The sequence below is a fragment of the Apium graveolens genome, chromosome 5, assembly GCF_009905375.1.
Source record: "Apium graveolens cultivar Ventura chromosome 5, ASM990537v1, whole genome shotgun sequence".
Lineage (NCBI taxonomy): Eukaryota > Viridiplantae > Streptophyta > Magnoliopsida > Apiales > Apiaceae > Apium > Apium graveolens.
The window spans coordinates 192,118,756-192,125,214 of NC_133651.1; the positions used below are offsets into that span (position 1 = coordinate 192,118,756).

The following is a 6,459-nucleotide window of genomic DNA, read 5'->3' on the forward strand; positions in this document are numbered from 1 at the left end:
CGCTGCCGGGGACTCGGCATATTTATTTAGTTTATGTACTTACCATCATTGGTCATTAGGACTCAGTGATTAGGACGTAGTAGTTACTTATTGTTTCCGGTTGTGTTTCAGGTACTTTAGTGAGCGTTTATGCAAACTCGTTCTCGCACTCGCAAGAGGACTTTAGATACAGCTGAGGAGACAGACGAAGTTCTTGATAATCCAGAGAAGTTAGATTTTGAAGATTCGGATTCAGGAACTGAGCGGAAAGAACCAGTAAACATGGGTGATCGTATTGTTCAAGCTGATCCAGCTCTCATGGACTTTTCTCGGCCTAAAATTGATGACATTCAGTCAAGCATTCTTCATCCGGCCATTCAAGCTAACACCTTTAAAATCAAGCCGGACACTATTCAGATGGTGCAGAATTCTGTTTCTTTTGGAGGAGCGGCGACTGAAGACCCCAACATGTACACAAAGAATTTTGTCGAGATCTGTAGCACTTTTAAGTATAATGGTGTGACTGATGAGGCTATCAAGCTGAGGCTTTTCCCATTCTCACTAAGGGACAAAGCTAAGGACTGGTTACATTCTGAACCAGCTGGGTCCATCACTATGTGGCAAGATCTTGCGCAAAAGTTTCTGGTGAAGTTTTATCCAATGGCAAAGATCGCTGCTATGAGGAGTGCTCTTACTCAGTTTGCGCAGCAACCTACAGAATCTATGTGCGAAGCTTGGGAACGCTACAAGGAAATGTTGAGAAAGTGTCCACATCATGGAATGCCTGATTGGATGGTGATCACGGGTTTCTATAATGGTTTGGGGGCCCAATCTCGGCCCATGCTCGATGCAGCAGCTGGAGGCGCTTTATGGGCTAAAAGTTATACTGAGGCTTATAATCTTATCGAGACTATGGCTACAAATGAGCATCAAAACCCAACTCAGAGGATGATGCCTGGTAAGGTAGCAGGTATTCTGGAAGTTGATGTAGCCACCGCTATTGCAGCACAGCTTCCAGCGTTGTCAATGAAGGTTGATTCTCTGGCTACATATGGAGTTAATCAAATAGCTATGGTTTGTGAGCTTTGTGCAGGTTCTCATGCTACGGATCAGTGTTCTCTTGTCAACGAATCTGTTCAGTATGTGAATAATTATCAGCGACAACAGCAGCCTATGCCAGCGACCTATCATCCTAATAATAGAAATCATCCAAATTTCAGCTGGGGGAATAATTAGAATGCTATTCAGCCACCATATCAGCAAGGAGTGAGTAAACAGTTTAACCCACCTGGATTCCAGCAACCACAACAGTATGCTCAAAGGCAATCATATCCTCAACAGGGAAGTGCAGCTGCACCTACTAGTGCTAATTTTGAGGAACTTAAGCTGTTATGCAAGAGTCAAGCGGTTTCTATCAAGACCTTGGAAAATCAAATCGGTCAATTAGCCAATGCAGTGCTCAATCGTCAACCTGGAACTCTTCCCAGTGACACGGAAGTACCAGGCAGGAAGGAAGCTAAAGAGCAAGTCAAGGCTATTACCTTAAGGTCTGGAAAAGTTGCTGATGCTGAAAAGGCAAAAGAAGGAGAAGCTGAAATTAGAGATGAAGAAGCTAAGAAAAAGGAGAAAGCGGCGGAACCAAGGAAGACTACTGTTGAACACACTCTGCCTGAGGGTAATACAGGGGAGAAACAACTCTATCCTCCACCACCTTTTCCTAAGAGATTGCAGCAACAAAAGCTGGATAGACAGTTCGGTAAGTTTCTGGAGGTGTTCAAGAAACTTCACATCAATATACCTTTCGCTGAGGCTCTGGAGCAAATGCCTAGTTATGCGAAGTTTATGAAGAGTATTCTTTCAAGGAAGGTGAAACTGGATGACCTTGAGACCGTTGCTCTCACGGAAGAATGCAGCGCTGTTCTGCATCAAAAGTTACCGCTAAAACTGAAAGATCCAGGTAGCTTCACCATTCCTTGCACCATTGGCAAGTTAACTTTTGACAAGTGCCTTTGTGATTTGGCAGCAAGCATTAATCTGATGCCGTTGTCGATCTTTAAAAAGTTGGATTTGCCTGATCCAAAGCCCACATACATGTCTCTACAATTGGCTGATCGTTCCATTACTTACCCAAGGGGCATAGTGGAGGATGTGCTAGTCAAGGTAGATAAGCTCTTATTTCCTGCAGATTTTGTTATTCTGGATTTTGAGGAAGATAAGAAGATTCCCATAATCTTGGGAAGACCTTTCTTGGCTACTGGCCATACCTTGATAGATGTGCAAAAAGGTGAACTTACTATGCGGGTACAAGATCAGGATGTGACCTTCAACGTATTCAAGGCAATGAAATTCCCTACAGAAGATGAGGAATGCTTAAAAGTGGATGTGATTGATTCTGCGGTTACTTCAGAACTCGATCGCATGCTAATGTCTGATGCATTGGAAAAGGCCTTAGTGGGGATTTTGACAACGATGATGAAGATGGCAACGAGCAATTACAATATCTGAACGCTTCTCCCTAGAAGTGAAAGCTGGACATGCCGTTTGAATCTCTTTGTACTTCTGACCTCAAGAATGCTGAAGGAAAGCTCAAACCATCAATAAAGGAAACACCTACCTTGGAGCTCAAGCCATTACCTGAACACTTGAGGTATGCTTTTTTAGGTGATGTATCTACTTTACCTGTTATTATTTCATCTGACCTTTTAGGTAGTAAGGAAGACAAGCTCTTAAGGATTTTCAGAGAATTCAAATCGGCTATTGGATGGACCATAGCAGACATCAAGGGGATAAGTCCTTCATATTGTATGCATAAAATTCTGCTAGAGGAAGGTAGTAAGCCGACTGTTGAACAGTAGCGCAGACTGAATCCTATCATGAAGGAGGTGGTGAAGAAAGAAATTCTGAAATGGCTGGATGCAGGCATCATTTATCCTATTTCTGACAATTCATGGGTGAGCCCCGTACAATGTGTACCTAAGAAAGGAGGTATCACTGTGGTAGCAAATGAAAAGAATGAGCTCATCCCCACTCGAATAGTTACAGGATGGAGAGTATGCATGGATTATCGAAAATTGAACAAAGCCACAAGGAAGGATCACTTCCCTCTTCCGTTTATTGATCAGATGCTTGAAAGGTTGGCTGGTCATGAGTATTTTTGTCTTCTGGATGGCTATTCAGGGTATAATCAGATTTGTATTGCACCAGAGGATCAGGAAAAGACTACCTTCACTTGTCCATTTGGCACGTTTGCTTTTCGCAGAGTTTCGTTTGGGTTATGTGGCGCACCGGCCACTTTTCAGAGATGTATGATGGCTATATTCTCTGACATGATTGGAAATAATGTGGAAGTGTTCATGGGCGACTTCTCCGTCTTTGGACATTCATATGATGAATGTTTGAATAATCTTCGCGCCGTACTCAAAAGGTGCGTGGAAACTAATTTGGTGCTCAATTGGGAGAAATGTCATTTTATGGTGCGTGAAGGCATTATTCTTGGGCATAAGGTCTCTAACAAAGGTCTGGAGGTGGACAAGGCTAAGGTGGGAGTCATTGAAAATCTTCCACCACCTAATTCTGTGAAAGGAATCCGTAGTTTTCTTGGTTATGCGGGTTTTTATCGGCGATTCATCAAGGACTTTTCAAAGATATCTAAGTCGTTGTGCAATTTACTTGAGAAAGATGTGCCTTTCAAATTTGATGATGAATGTTTGGCGGCATTCGAGACTCTCAAGAAGAGTTTGATCACTGTACCAATTATTACAGCACCAGATTGGAAAGAACCGTTTGAGATGATGTATGATGCGAGTGATTATGCGGTAGGTGCAGTTCTGGGACAGCGCAAGAAAAATCTCTTCCATGTGGTCTACTATGCGAGTAAGACCTTAAATGGGGCCCAAATGAACTATACCACTACTGAGAAGGAGCTCTTGGCTATAGTCTTTGGTTTCGAGAAATTTCGATCTTATCTACTTGGTACTAAAGTAACAGTATTCACTGATCATGCGGCCATTCACTATCTGGTTTCCAAGAAGGACTCGAAGCCGAGACTCATTCGTTGGGTGCTTTTACTTCAGGAATTTGAGTTAGAGATCAAGGATAGAAAAGGTACTGAGAATCAAGTAGTTGACCATCTCTCTAGGTTGGAGAATCCCAATTCTACTTCACAAGATAGGACATTAATCAATGAATCTTTTCCGGATGAGCAGTTGTTTGCAGTTCAGGAGGAAGAACCATGGTTTGCAGATATTGTAAACTATCTCGTCAGCAATGTAATGCCTCCTAAATTGACCTCAGCTCAAAAGAAGAAGTTTCTGCATGAGGTGAAGTGGTATATGTGGGATGAACCATATTTGTTTAGACAGGGAGCTGACCAGATCATCAGGAGATGTATCCCGTTTTGTCAGACGGAGGGGATATTACGAGACTGCCACTCCACGGTTTATGGTGGACACTATGGTGGTGAGAAGACGGCAGCTCGTATTCTGCAAGCAGGTTTTTTCTGGCCTACTTTGTTTAAGGATGCTCATCAATTTGTTTTAAGGTGTGATCGTTGCCAAAGAGTGGGAAATTTGACGAGAAAGGATGAGATGCCGTTAAATGTGATGCTTGAAGTCGAGGTCTTTGATGTTTTGGGAATCGATTTCATGGGGCCTTTTGTCTCATCTTGCAATAATCAGTACATCTTGCTGGCAGTCGATTATGTCTCAAAATGGGTAAAAGTCAAAGCTTTACCGACAAATGATGCAAAGGCAGTGCTAAATTTTCTTCATAAGCAGATTTTCACAAGGTTTGGAACACCTCGGGTAATCATAAGTGATGAAGGGTCGCATTTCTGCAACCGTAAGTTCACTTCTATGATGCAGCGTTATAATCTGAATCATCGAGTGGCTACTGCCTATCATCCGCAAACAAATGGTCAAGCGGAAGTGTCTAACAGGGAGATCAAGCGCATTCTAGAGAAGGTTGTTTGTCCGTCAAGGAAGGATTGGTCTTTAAAGCTCGATGAAGCTGTTTGGGCTTACAGAACATCATACAAAACTCCACTTGGTATGTCCCCGTTTCAGTTGGTGTACGGTAAGGGATGTCATCTACCTGCGGAGCTTGAGCATAAGGCCTACTGGGCATTCAAAAAGTTGAACCTGGATTTAGATGCAGCTGGTAAGAAAAAAATGCTTCAGCTTAATGAACTTGATGAATTTCGACTTCAAGCGTACGAGAATAACAAAATGTATAAGGAAAAGGTGAAGAGGTGGCACGATAGGAAGCTCATCCTAAGTTATTCGTGCCGGGGCAACAAGTTCTCTTATTCAACTCTCGTCTCTGACTTTTTCCTGGGAAGTTGAAATCAAGGTGGTCTGGACCTTTTATTGTCAAAACTGTGTTTCCATATGGAGCGGTGGAAATTTTTGAGGATGATCCGGACCAAGCATTCAAGGTTAACGGTCAGCGTTTGAAGCACTACTATGGGGACATGGCAAACCGAGAAGTGGTTAGTGCCATTTTGTTGACTACTTGAGAAAGGTACGCAACGTCAAGCTAATGACGAAAAAGAAGCGTTGCGTGGGAGGCAACCCATGATTTGTTGTTACAGGAACCCTTAGAAGTTAATAACCTATCCAAAAACACAAAAAAATCAGAAAAACGGGGCTGAAATTTTTTTTTTCCAGTGACCCCCTGAGCGCCCGCTCAGCTTTGCTGAGCGACCGCTCAGTGGTCGGCTGAATGAAATTTTTTTAGTTCAGAAAAAAAAACAAAAAAAAATCAGAAAAAAATAAAACCCAACTTTAGCCCATAAACCCACGATTTGTTCCTACTACCCCATGATTTTACCCCTCAATCCCCAACCCTAATCTAATTTAACCTATTCCACACCCTATATATACATACACATATCCTACTTATCTCCCACAAACTTCCTACACTTAAACTCTCTCCCAAGCACCAAAACTCAGTTCTTAAACACTCTTATTCGAGATTCAATGGCACCCAAGAGAGCACGAACTATCGATAGCAGCAGCACAGTCCCTATTGCTGATTCATCAAGGGGTACTGTTGCAAGACCTCGGTTAACTGACAGAGCTGCGGAGGAGGAGTACACTAGGCTTTTGGGGAAGCCGATTCTGAAGAAGAGAGGGTTTTTACCATCGGGGAGGGATGGTGAGTTGCTACCCATGATTGCAGAGAAGGGGTGGATAGCTTTTTATGAGTCGCCCGAAGCAGTACCGATGAGCGTGGTTCGCGAGTTCTATGCGAACGCGAAGGCCGAAAAGAATGGGTTTTCTGTGGTCCGAGGGCTGACGGTTGATTATCACCCTGCGGTGATTCGCCGTATGATTGGGCAGCGAGAGAGGAAGCCCGAGGAGGAGAACTGGAATGAGAAGACTGTTGAGGATTTTGACTTGGAATTGATTTGTGCGACTCTCTATAGGCCGGGCACAGTTTGGACTTTCAAGACCGGCACTAATGAGTATCGTCACTTCC

At 43.2% G+C, this 6,459-nt stretch overlaps 1 non-coding gene across 1 annotated transcript; it reads right to left on the reverse strand.

The window, feature by feature from the left end:
- Window positions 1-654: 654 nt before the first annotated feature.
- LOC141662502 (small nucleolar RNA R71) lies at window positions 655-761 on the reverse strand. The gene has a single exon (XR_012550615.1). It is a non-coding gene; the product is annotated as a small nucleolar RNA R71 (small nucleolar RNA).
- Between the last annotated feature and the right edge of the window lie 5,698 nt (window positions 762-6,459).